General features: G+C 37.3%; 1 long non-coding RNA gene across 2 annotated transcripts in view; it reads left to right on the forward strand.

The window, feature by feature from the left end:
• The window catches only part of LOC129629929 (uncharacterized), a 207368-nt gene that overhangs the window by 76223 nt on the left and 116702 nt on the right, over positions 1 to 14443 (forward strand). The window lies entirely within an intron of this gene.

Genomic DNA, 14443 nt, shown 5'->3' on the forward strand with positions numbered 1-14443 from the left:
AGCTTATTTCTGGTTGGCAAAAGTGTGTTGATTGTAATGGTTCCTATTTTAATTATTAATGACCTATTTGAGAATGGCAACCCACTCCAGTATTCTTGCATGGAGTATCCCATGGACGGAGGAGTCTGGTAGGCTACAGTCCATGGGGTCACAAAGAGTCGGACACGACTGAGCGACTTCACTTTCTTTCTTTCTTTCTATACTGATTTAAAGTTCATGGTCCACTGCACAACAAAGGAAACTATAAGCAAGGTGAAAAGAAAGCCTTCAGAATGGGAGAAAATAATTGCAAATGAAGCAACTGAAAAACAACTAATCTCAATATTTACAAGCAACTCTTGCAGTTCAATTCCAGAAAAATAAATGACCCAATCAGAAAATGGGCCAAAGAACTAAATAGACATTTCTCCAAAGAAGATATACAGATGGCTAACAAACACATGAAAAGATACTCAACATCACTCATTATCAGAGAAATGCAAATCAAAACCACTATGAGGTACCATTTCACACCAGTCAGAATGGCTGCGATCCAAGTCTACAAGCAATAAATGCTGGAGAGGGTATGGAGAAAAGGGAACCCTCTTACACTGTTGGTGGGAATGCAAACTAGTACAGCCACTATGGAGAACAGTGTGGAGATTCCTTAAAAAACTGGAAATAGAACTGGCTTATGACCCAGCAATCCCACTGCTGGGCATACACACTGAGGAAACCAGAAGGGAAAGAGACACGTGTACCCCAATGTTCATCGCAGCACTGTTTATAATAGCCAGGACATGGAAGCAACCTAGATGTCCATCAGCAGATGAATGGATAAGAAAGCAGTGGTACATATACACAATGGAGTATTACTCAGTCATTAAAAAGAAAACATTTGAATCAGTTCTAATAAGGTGGATGAAACTGGAGCCTATTATACAGAGTGAAGTAAGCCAGAAAAGAAAACACCAATACAGTATACTAACGCATATATATGGAATTTAGAAAGATGGTAACAATAATCCTGTATATGAGACAACAAAAGAGGTACTGATAGAACAGTCTTTTGTATCAGATCAGATCAGATCAGATCAGTCGCTCAGTCGTGTCCGACTCTTTGCGACCCCATGAATTGCAGCACGCCAGGCTTCCCTGTCCATCACCAACTCCCGGAGTTCACTGAGACTCACATCCATTGAGTCAGTGATGCCATCTCATCCTCTGTCGTCCCCTTCTCCTTCTTCCCCCAATCCCTCCCAGCATCAGAGTCTTTTCCAATGAGTCAACTCTTCGCATGAGGTGGCCAAAGTACTGGTGTTTCAGCTTCAGCATCATTCCTTCCAAAGAAATCCCAGGGCTGATCTCCTTCAGAATGGACTGGTTGGATCTCCTTGCAGTCTTTTGTATAGAACAGTCTTTTGGACACTGTGGGAGAGGGAGAGGGTGGGATGATTTGGGAGAATGGCATTGAAACGTGTATAATATCATATATGAAATGAGTCACCAGTCCAGGTTTGATGCACAATACTGGAAGCTTTGGGCTGGTGCACTGGGATGACCCAGAGGGATGGTACAGGGAGGGAGGAAATAGGAGGGTTCAGGATGGGGAACACGTGTATACCTGTGGCAGATTCATGTTGATATATGGCAAAAGCAATACAATATTGTAAAGTTAAAAAATAAAATTTAAAAAAAAAGAAAAGAAAAAAAATAATAAAGTTTATGGTCCAAAACTGCAATTACTTTTTCACCAACCTAGTAATAAAAGCTGACACAGCATTTGGAACTAAAACATACTTATCAGTTGAATGAGTTAACTGTATGAGTCTCTGAGACATAAGTGTGCATGGACTGAATTAATATACTGAATAAATTTAGTACTATTGAGACAACACATGCTGGACATCATGCCTAGTACCTGACATATAGTAAGCACTCAAGTCAATGCTCAGAATTACTATTATTATTATACACTTCTTAGTCTTCTAAAACATGCTACAGTAGCAAACATTTATTATCTATATGTACTAGGCTTCCCTGGTGTTTCAATAGTAAAGAATTTGCTTGTTCGCTTGCCAATGCAGAAGATGTAGGTTTGATCCCTGCGTCAGGAAGTTCCCCTTGAGAAGGAAATCGCAACCCATTCCAGTGTTCTTGCCTGGGAAATCCTTATGGACAGAGAAGCCTGGTGGGCTTTAGTCCATGGGGTCACAAAAGAGTTGGACACGACTTAGCGACTAAGCAACAGCAACAATATGTGCTAGTTAGTAGGTTATATGTTGTATATTTAATCATAATCTCATGAAATAGGAATATTTATATCTATTTTTAAAGTAAGGAAGGTATAGCTCAGAAAATTTGAGTAAGATCACAAAATTAGAATTCATATCTGTATCTGACAACAAACCTCGCTTCTTTCTATTGACCAACTGATTCCACTGTTAACAGCATCTTAGATTAACATATGCCTTTAATGAACTTTCTTTTTAAGATTTGAATGTGTACTTTTAACTCATTCATTCATAGAATTTTAAAATTTAGTGACATATTACATCCATTTCTTATGTTCACAGATTCTGTGGGTCAGAAATTCAGTCAGGTCATACTCTACCAGGTTGGGTACCAAAATGTCTGGGGCTTCAGTCATTTGAGAAGGCTGAGATGAGGACTGAAATCAGCTGAAAGTTTGGTCACTCACTTTTCTGGCAGTTGATGCTGACTATTGTCCAAGACCTGCCTGTGGTCTCTCTAGGTAGCCTCGACTTCCTTACAGTAAGTGGTTGAGTTCCTGGAGTAAGCATATGAAGAAAGAGGAATGGTCAAACAGAGGCATGTCCTACCACTGATCTGGCCTCACAAGTGACAAAGTATCACTTTTCCATAGTATATTGGTTGGAGCAGTCACAAGTACTCTTGAGTTCAAAAGGAAGAACAAATGAACTGTACCTCTTGAAGGGAAGTGGCAGTGTTTGAAATAGCATTTAGGACCAGAAATACTCCTGTGGCAAATATTGGAAGATATCATCAGCCATATTTTGTAAATAATAATTATTTCAATAAAATAAAATATATACACACACACATATATATGTAAATACTAAGTGATCATGTAGTGGCCTAGTGTGCTTAAAATTTATGAAGTTTTCCTGAATAAAATATGTCCTAAAAGCCTTGTATAATTATAAAATAAATACTGTCCAGTAGAATTGAAATTCTACATGTCTAATGAACATATGTCTAATGAAAACATACATCAAATGAAAATCTGTGTACAGTAAAAATGGAAGATAAGCCCTAGTTTTGCTCTTAAATTGAGCTTTCTTAGGGTGATTTTTATAAGAAAGTAAATGTGGCAATAATTAAACTATTATGAGCTACTTAGGGCAGTCACTTAAAACTTAAATAATCTATTCAATCAAAACTAACATGATCTAAATTTGGGCTACTCTTTTGCTCTTTTTTTTCCAAGTTCATGGAACTGAATATAGAAAACCAATTAATTTTAATATTTATAGCAAGAAAATCCACATAGAGAAATTTAAATTTAATTTTTAATTCAGTCCTAACTCAGCAAGCAAATCTTCTGATTTAGAGATTGACATTCATTTGGGATATCTCAGGGTCTGTATGTAGTTCACTAATAGAAATCCACAAAAATTACCCTATCTGTGGATTAAGATGGTGAAGTTTTAATGAAAAATAATGAGGCTAATCAAGCTATTGGGCTTCCGTGGTGGCTCAGCAGTATAGAATCTGCTTGTCATTGCTGGAAACTCAAGTTAAATCCCTGGGTCAGGAAGGTCCCCTGGAGAAGGAAATCACAACCCACTCCAGTATTCTTGCTTGAGAAATTCCATGAACAGAGAACCTGGTGGGCTACAGTCCATGGGGTCACAAAAGAGTTGGACCTGACTTAGTGACTAAACAACAACAATCAAGCTGTTGATCTCAATAATTATTTTAAGTTAATATGTTTGGATAAATAACAGAGGCCAACTGAAAGTGAGTCAACAAGAAAGTGTTCATTATCTCATTAACAAGCATGCAGCAACCAAGGGGTTCCCCTAGATCTTAAAGACTGTAGCTCAGCTTCTCTGCTATTTCCTTGTCTTCTCTTGAGTAATAAGAGTGTGATGGTCACCGCAGACATTGTTTGGAGAAAGAAAATACCTGAAGCAAGCGTAGCCATGTCCTTGTTTTGTATACCTTTTTCAGGGTAATGACATTTTGTTTTTCTGTAAGCCCCCAAAATGTTTCCTACATCACTTTGTTCAGGGTTGCATTTCATGCCTGTACTCAAACAAAAGAAAAGGAATTAAATTATCATGCTTGGCTTAGTCTAATCAACCTTTGTCACTAAGGGTTGGGAAGGGATCATGATTAACATGACCACCCAAAATGTGAACAAAATATGAGTCCTGTTAGCAAACAGGGAGCAGAAAGAAGGTTATTGTATAGACCAGACTGGGATCTCTCCAATTTTAATGGTCATACAGTCTCCTGGGGATCTTTTTAATGATGGAGATTTTGATTTTAATGTGCTTCCAGATGATGTTGACACTGCTAATATGTGGAACATACTTAAAATACTATTAGAAAGGACACAAACTATGGTCCGTATTGCCTCAGATATTAATCCTATGATATTCCTTTTCTGTTTCATTACTGATTTTAAATGATATAGAGTATTGATGTTGACATGGAAAAATAAAAACTACAATATAATATATAAATTTCTTAACAAAAAGCCCATAAACCAAACAAATGATTGCTTTTTCAATTTATATACCCTCATTATCCACCCAGGCACTTAAAGTTCGCCAGTGAAAGATGGAGTAGAATATATAAGCAATAGTGTAATATATGAGTGAAAAATGTTTATGAACTTTTGACTCATGAAAGATTTTTTAAATGTATATATGAAGTATAAGCCAAGGCACATTTGGAAAATTTTTATACTTATTATGAATTTTATAGAATTTATAGTATCCTTCATTTAGCCAATCTTCCAGTTGCTGAAAATATGAGCACTTATGTTACTAAGTTTACATACTGACTTCTTCCCTCAAATTGGTTGTGCTAAAAGATCCTGTATTCCAGGGCCAAATTTGCCTGTTACCCCAAGTGTTTCTTGACTTCCTACTTTTGCATTCCAGTCCCCTATAATGAAAAGGACATCTTTTTGGGGGTGATAGTTCTAAAAGGTCTTGTAGGTCTTCATAGAACCGTTCAACTTCAGCTTCTTCAGGGTTACTTGTTGGGGCATAGGCTTGGATTATCGTGATATTGAATGGTTTGCCTTGGAAACGAACAGAGATCATTCTGTCATTTTTGAGATTGCATCCAAGTACTGCATTTTGGACTCTTTTGTTGTCCATGATGGCTATTCCATTTCTTCTAAGGGATTCCTGCCCACAGTAGTAGATATAATGGTCATTTGAGTTAAATTCACCCATTCCAGTCCATTTTAATTTGCTGATTCCTAGAAAGTCGACGTTCACTCTTGCCATCTCCTGTTTGACCACTTGCAATTTGCCTTGATTCATGGACCTGACATTCCAGGTTCCTATGCAATATTGCTCTTTACAGCATTGGACCTTGCTTCTATCACCAGTCACATCCACAGCTGAGTATTCTTTTTGCTTTGGCTCCATCCCTTCATTCTTTCAGGAGTTATTTCTCCAGTGATCTCCAGTAGCATATTGGGCACCTACTGACCTGGGGAGTTTCTCTTTTAGTATCCTATCATTTTGCCTTTTCATACTGTTCATGGGGTTCTCAAGGGGAGAATACTGAAGTGGTTTGCCATTCCCTTCTCCAGTGGACCACATTCTGTGAGACCTCTCCACCATGACCCTCCCGTCTTGGGTGGCCCCACAGGGCATGGCTTAGTTTCATTGAGTTAGACAAGGCTGTGGTCCTAGTGTGATCAGATTGACTAGTTTTCTGTGATTATGGTTTCAGTGTGTCTGCCCTCTGATGCCCTCTCACAACACCTACCGTCTTACTTGGGTTTCTCTTACTTTGGACATGGGGTATCTCTTCACGGCTGCTCCAGCAATGCGCAGCCACTACTCCTTACCTTGGATGAGGGGTATCTCTTCACGGCCACCCCTCCTGACCTTGAACGTGGAGTAGCTCCTCTTGGCCCTCCTGCGCCTGCGCAGCTCAGCTCCTTGGATGTGGGGTTGTTCCTCTCGGCCATCACTCCTGACCTCGGGTGTGGGGTAGCTCCTCTCGGCTGCTCCAGCGCCACTGCAGCCTGGTGCTCTCAGCTGCCGCCCCTGAGCTTGGACATGGGGTAGCTCCTCTCAGCCACACTTCTGCGCGGTCTGTCACAGCTGGTGCACTTCTGCATGGTCCGTTGTAGATGGAGAGAGAAGACTCTACACATGGACATCACCAGATGGTCAATATGGTGATGTTGATTGATTTTATTGATTATATTGATTGATTGGTCAGATTGATTATATTCTTTGCAGCCAAAGATGGAGAAGCTCTATATAGTCAGCAAAAACAAGACCAGGAGGTGCCTGTGGCTCAGATCATGAACTCCTTATTGTCAAATGCAGACTTAAACTGAAAAAAGTAGGGAAATTAGACCATTCAGGTATGACCTAAATCAAACCCCTTATGATTATACAGTGGAAGTGAGAAATAGATTTAAGGGACTAGATCTGATAGATAGAGTGCCAGATGAACGACGGATGGAGGTTTGTGACATTCTTCAGGAGACAGGGATCAAGACCATCCTCATGGAAGATAAATGCAAAAAACAAAATGGCTGTCTGCGGAGGCCTTACAAATAGCTGTGAAAAGAAGAGAAGGGAAAAGCAAAGGAGAAAAGGAACAATATAAACATCTGAATGCAGAGTTCCAAAGAATAGCAAGGAGAGATAAGAAAGCCTTCCTCAGGGATCAATGCAAAGAAATAGAAGAAAACAACAGAATGGGAAAGACTAGAGATCTCATCAAAAAAATTAGAGATACCAAGGGAACATTTCTTGCAAAGATGGGCTCGATAAAGGACAGAAATGGTATGGACCTAACAGAAGCAGAAGATATTAAGAAGAGGTGGCAAGAATACACAGAAGAACTGTACAAAAAAGATCTTCACAACCAGGATAATCACCATGGTGTGATCACTCACCTAGAGCCAGACATACTGGAATGTGAAGTCAAGTGGGCCTTAGAAAGCATCACTACGAACAAAGCTAGTGGAGGTGATGGAATTCCAGTTAAGCTATTTCAAATCCTGAAAGAAGATGCTGTGAAAGAGCTGCACTCAATATGCCAGCAAATTTGGAAAACTCAGCAGTGGCCACAGGACTGGAAAAGGTCAGTTTTCATTCCAATCCCCAAGAAAGGCAATGCCAAAGAATGTTCAAACTACCGCACAATTGGACTCATCTCACATGCTAGTAAAGTAATGCTCAAAATTCTCCAAGCCAGGCTTCAGCAATATGCGAACCATGAACTTCCAGATGTTCAAGCTGGTTTTAGAAAGGCAGACGAATCAGAGATCAAATTGCCAAGATCCACAGGATCATGGAAAAAACAAGAGAGTTCCAGAAAAACATCTATTTCTGCTTTATTGACTATGCCAAAGCCTTTGACTGTGTGGATCACTATAAACTGTGGAAAATTCTGAAAGATATGGGGATACCAGACCACCTGACCTGCCTCTTGAGAAACCTGTATGCAGGTCAGGAAGCAACAGTTAGAACTGGACATGGAACAACAGACTGGTTCCAAATAGGAAAAGAAGTATGTCAATGCTGTATATTGTCACCCTGTTATTTAACTTATATGCAGAGTACATCATGAGAAACGCTGGGCTTGAAGAAGCACAAGCTGGAATCAAGATTGCCGGGAGAAATATCAATAACCTCAGATATGCAAATGACACCACCCTTATGGCAGAAAATGAAGGAGAACTAAAGACCCTCTTGATGAAAGTGAAAGAGGAGAGTGAACAAGTTGGCTTAAAGCTCAACATTCAGAGAAGTAAAATCATGGCATCTGGTCTCATCACTTCATGGCAAATAGATGGGGAAACAGTGGAAACAGTGTCAGACTTTATTTTTGGGGGCTCCAAATCACTGCAGATAGTGATTGCAGCCATGAAATTAAAAGACGCTTACTCCTTGGAAGGAAAGTTATGACCAACCTAGACAGCATTTTAAAAAGCCGAGACATTACTTTGCCAACAAAGTTCTGTCTAGTCAAGGCCGTGGTTTTTCCAGTGGTCATTTATGGATGTGAGAGTTGGACTGTGAATAAAACTGAGTGCTGAAGAATTGATGCTTTTGAACTGTGGTGTTGGAGAAGACTCATGAGAGTCCCTTGGACTGCAAGGAGATCTAACCAGTCCATTCTAAAGGAGATCAGTCCTGGGTATTCATTGGAAGGACTGATGCTGAAGCTGAAACTCCAATACTTTGGCCACCTCATGCGAAGAGGTGACTCATTGGAAAAGGCTCTAATGCTGGGAGGGATTGTGAACAGGAAGAGAAATGGATGACAGAGGATGAGATGGCTGGATGGCATCACTAACTCGATGGACGTGAGTTTGAGTGAACTCTGGGAGTTGTTGATAGACAGGGAGGCCTGGCGTGCTGTGATTCATGGGGTCGCAAAGAGTTGGACATGACTGAGCGACTGAACTGAACTGAACTGAAAAGATTATTCACTTTTAAATTGCCTCATATTTAATTATGAATTTTGAATTATGACCGAAATATGCAGAACTCATTACTCAAAGACAAGATTACTTCATAGAGAGGTAACACATGTTTTGACTAAATTCTCCACCAGAAACCTGGCACCAATTCACTAACTTCTAAATTAATTATTTCTAAGTTAAATATATCAAAAGGTAGTTTCTTCAAAGAAAAATAGTTTAAAAATTATGTATTTAGGAACTGGTAAATTCCTTTAATCAAAAATTTATAATGTTCTACAGTTTTTGTTTTTTTTTTTTGTCCACTATGAGTATTTCTGGAACTTCTAATACTTAGAAGCATAGTATGTTCAAGGATATTTTCTCAGAGCATCTCACAAACCTGTTTCATCTCCCTCTGCCGGCTCTGCCTTTGTATGGCAGGTTTGACTCACCACTTGGTGTGATCTCTGCTGGCACTTTTGATTATTCTAATGCATACATCTCTGTTTTCACTTATGATGAAAGTTCTGATGTTCAAAGTAAGTAACCCAAGAAAATTCATTCCTCAAAGATAGCTGTCTGATTATGTGTAGTTTTTCTTAGTTTGTTACTTAGTTACTTTTAGTTTTAGAACATAAAAGAAAAATGGGCAAGTGAGGAACTCATGTATTTTGTTCCCTACAGTATCCCTAGTGTCCAAAAAACTGCCTGGCATATGGTAGGTGTTCAGTTGGTGATTGAATGAGTAAATATTTCTTTTTATACAATAAAATGCAGCATTCTTTTTTCACTTTTTCTAGCAAGATTTTAAAACAATTTCATCTTCTTTATAAATTTCTCAATAGATAAAGTAATGATGCTGATGATTGACACATAAGCATAAGAGATCTTTTTCCTTTATCATGTGCTGTGCTTAGTCGCTCAGTCGTGTCCGACTCTTTGCAACCCCATGGACTGTAGCCCACCAGGCTCCTCTGTCCATGAGGATTCTCCAAGCAAAGATACTGGAGTGGGTTGCCATGCCCTCCTCAAGGAGATCTTCCCAACCCAGAGATTGAACCCAAGTCTCCCACATTGCAGGTGAATTCTTTACCATCTGTGCCACCAGGGAAGTCCTTCTATATCATAGTATCCCCTATAAATAGCTTCATACTATCTTCTCTGAATAACTTAGCAATATTTTGTACATGTAGAGCATGATTTTCCTACTGCTTCAGCAATGAGTATAGATGTAAAGTCTTCCAAATGTATATTTAGAAAAATATTTTTGCTGATTAATGGGGAACTTTGACAATTTTGAAAATACAGCTTTGAAAATGTTGTTTTCTCCTTTTAGATTGTATTCTGGCCAGTTACATGGTGGCTCAGGCAGCACTGGCAATTCCCTTTTTTCTATTGTTTATTCTGCAGGCAGCATAAAAAAAGAATAATGCTTTTTCATTATCATGATATATGCAAATGAGATTCTAAATTCCTAAATGAAGACTCAGTACCAAAATCATAGATCTTCTTAATAATGTAATATTTTAAAATAATTTTAATACTAAATAATTATTTTTAAAAAGGAAAAATGACACTCCATATCCTATAATTAAGTGTAAATATATTGACCAACATTATTATTTTCCCATCACAATAATCTAACATTTTCTCCTTTCATGCTGTCCACAGTTTAATGATATTATATCCGTTGCATTACCAAATAACAATAGATTAAGGAAACACCATAAGAAAACAGTAAATATCTCTGCTGAACCAACAATTGCTGGGTCTTAACTTTCTTCTTTTTTGAATGATGTTATTGGACTACTGTGATGAAATTGCTAGCTATTGATGAAAATGTATGGCCCTTCTTCCAGGGGAGTGCAAATTGTCATTGAAAGGCAACTAGGCTTCTCACATGCATTTATAGCCATGAGAAATATAAAGAGGAATAATGAGTATCTTTTTCTAAAGAGGGCATTTAAGGAGCAGATAAGGCTTCTCCACAGCTTCTGTTTCTACTGTCTAGAAGTAGAGGACTCTAAGTCATATAAGATTAGGGAGTCAGGAGATGTTAAAGATCTGAGTCTCTGAGTCATCATGTGGGGGAAAAACACTAATGAGGAGCATGGGGCTACTTTGGGCTATTTCATAAGTTAAAAATAAACTGCTCTATGAAGCTACTGATATCTTGGAGTTTGCTTGTTCCAGTGGCTAACATCACCCTAATGAAACCAGGAATCACTGTATTCTACTTTATATAACTCAAAGCATTACATAAATTATTACATATGTAAAACAATATTAAAAGCCAAACACAAGTATATTGTATGTGAGTGGGGTACATGGCAACTCACTCCAGTATTCTTACCTGGAGAATCCCCATGGAGAGAAGAACCTTGCAGGCTATAGTCCATTATGTCACAAAGTATATCACATATATTAATATAATTAAGAAACATTAATAACATAGGCTTTTGTTTTAAACTGATTACTAGTAAATAATAATGAAATACCATAAAATCCCTATTTTGACCAGAAAGTAAACATTCACTTAAACATTACAAAGATTCTGTGAATTAGTTATTACTGTTCTCCATTGTACACATGTGGTAACTGAAGCTCAAGAAAAGTAATTTTCCCAAAGTTGTAGACTTAATAATATTGAAATCTGTAGCTGAATAGAAGCCTTTTACCACCAAAACTGGTTTAGTTGCATTATATTTGTTATCTTCTAAAATATTAGTAGCTCTTTGAGAAGCTCCTTTTGCCTCTTCATTTCATAACCACTACTTGACAATAGTCTGCACAAGATGCCTCCATTTTCTGGTCACAAATTCACTCTACAGATACTTGCAGTCAGACTGTAATTACTTCACTAAAACTAGTCAACTCAACTTTCATTTCACGTAGATTTCAGAAGAATGAACTTATAAGGAATAATCCTAATCCAAGGGAGATATTGTGTTTAAAATGACAAATGAGAATAACATTTCTTATGCTACCATTTGCATGAAAGTTAAAAAAGGAATTAATAATGTATATGCTTGTGTGCACAAAGAGTATATTGGAAAGCTAAGAACCTTGTGATTTGGTTCTCTGACTTGGGATGTAAAGGAGAGAGACTGATTATTCATTTCACAGTAGGCCATTTGTAACTTTTACATTTTTAACCTTAATTCAGAAAATGAGATAAAAGGCACAGTTTTCCCAGAAATATATCCACATTCATTATTCAAGTTGCTGCTATAATATACACTGTGACCATAATTCTTTCTAGACAATATCTTTTGTTCATTTTCATGCTGAGTCTTCCACCTGGAATGTCTTTTCTCTGCCAAAATCAAGTTTATTTTTCAAGGTTGTTTGAAGTTTACCTAAAGTCTTCCCTAATTTCTTCCACATCAATAGAAAAATAAAATCACACTCTAATATGGAGTTCTCTATTTGTATATTTCTTGTGACACTAAGCTAATATATTGTAGGATCTAGGTGCATGAATTATCAGATAATAAATTCCTTGAAATTAGAAATTATCTGTATCCATCTTTGTTCCACAAAGTCTAGTCCTATCTGAGTAAGAGTAATGCAATGAATTATCAAACTCTGGTTCAGTCAGTCCTCAGTGATGTGTAATGTTTTCTAATTTATCCAACTACAATTCAGATCTCAAAAACTTCTATGTACTTATTTTTCCCTCTCAAATCATGCATCATAATCCTTTTCCCAAGACATAAACTATGTTATTTTTCTTATAAGACACAGGTGATCTTTTCTTCGTGATTATAGGAGAGAGGAATTTTCATCTTTCTAGTCATCAGAAGAAATAAATAATGAAATGAAATATATGGTGTGTGCAGCTAGATTGATTTGTCACTCTAGAATGGTTTTATGGTTTAATACAAACTTTTAAAAACATTTTCAAAGTCTTTTGAAATTAGTTGTCTTTTTTTCTCCAAGGTTATTAGTATAGCCTTTGGAGCATATTGAGTATAAATTGTAAAAAGGCACAAATATAAGAAAATTGGTGTGCTTATAAACCAGAGTAAAATCCCTAATATATTTCTTTTTACATAGAAATAGTAGTCATTACCTCTAGCTATTGATTCCTAGAGTTACCTTAAACTGATCTCTTTCAGAATTTAGTCCTACTAGTGATATAATAAAAAGAATTGGTGAGTAAAAGATACATATTAAAGACTTCATTTTTATTCTTAAGTACTTACATGCTTAGAAAAATTAGGAAAATACATAAAGTGTAAAAAAATATAACTTAAGAGTTGTTTTGGGCTTCCCAGGTGGCTCACTGTGTAAAAAATCTGCCCGCAATGCAGAAATTGCAGGAGTTGCAGGTTTGATCCCTCAAGCAAGGAAGATACCCTAGAGGAGGAAATGGCAACCCATTCCAGTATTCTTGGCTAGAGAATCCCATTGACAAAGGAACCTGGCAGGCTACAATCCATAGGGTCGCAAAGAGTCAGACACAACTGAAGTGACCTAGTGAGCAAGCTAAGAGTTGTTTTAAATAGTAACATTTTTTTTTTCAAATTTATAGAAAATGAAATCTCAAGGAAGGTTCTATTTTATTAAGAAAATTAAGTATGATTTTCATAGATTTATATATTAATTCTGAAACCAGGAAAACACTAAGAGTAATAATATGCAAAAAGGGAAATTAAGCAGATTATCAAAAGAATATATTTAAAACACTTAGGATTTAAATTCATTATATAAGCTTTTATTACAATAGATTTCAAAGCAGTAAAAAATGTTGTCCACAAATGGAGTGAATGATGTAATAAATGGCTAATGCAGATGACTTAGGTCATAACTTAGAAATTTGTTAATTTTAATAGGTGAGAAACTATGGTTAAAATAACTTTTCAGCTACAACTACTGAGATGTGAAACCCATAGAACTAAATACAACAGCAGCACTGAACAATAAATCTCCTGTATCTTCCCAGATGACAATGTTGTCCAGTATAAAATATGTATGATAGATTTACGTGCATTCCTTCTGTTCAGTGTTTATGTAACTCTAGCTGGGAACCTAGGCCACATCATTAATCCTCAGGGAGTCCTTTCTGTTAATCATTCTTCGTAACACCTCAGGAGAATTCTATATTATTATTCTACTCATATTAAAGATAAACAAAATAGCCTAGGAGTGTGTGTGTGTGTGTGTGTGTGTGTGTGTGCGTGTGCGCATGTTAATTTAGTACAGTCACAGAGCTGAGATGAGGAATATTCGAGTTGTCACTCTAAAAGTCTATGAAACTGTAGTGTAAATCTAGTTATACTCTCTGGAAGACTTTTATGTGAATTGCTGTCAGTGTTTTTTCTCTTCTATAACTCAGTTATGGTAAGTTGTTCAGTTGTGTCTGACTCTTTGAGTCCATGGACTGTAGCCCACCAGGATCCTCTGTCCATGGAATTCTCCAGTCAAGAATACTGGAGTGGATTGCCATTCCCTTTACCAGGGGATCTTCCCGACCCAGGGATCAAATCAGAGTCTCCTGCATTGCAGGCTGATTTCATTACCACTGAGCTACCAGGGAAGCCTATTCTCTTCTGTAATTCTTGACGTTAAAGAAGGAAAAACTGAAATGTAGCCAACTTGGTAGAATTCTGGTGCATTACCTTTTATTGTAGATTGAAGAGAGAATCATTTAAAACGTTTGCCTGAGTTTAATATACATATTCTGAAAATGTTAGCAGATTCCTCAAGTTTTGGAGGATTCTTATGAGTTTATGCTTATTAAAAGTATGAACAACTCTTGTAGTTTCTAGACATTTCTTTGGCAATTTGCAG

This window comes from Bubalus kerabau, chromosome 16 (genome assembly GCF_029407905.1).
Source record: "Bubalus kerabau isolate K-KA32 ecotype Philippines breed swamp buffalo chromosome 16, PCC_UOA_SB_1v2, whole genome shotgun sequence".
Taxonomy (NCBI): domain Eukaryota; kingdom Metazoa; phylum Chordata; class Mammalia; order Artiodactyla; family Bovidae; genus Bubalus; species Bubalus kerabau.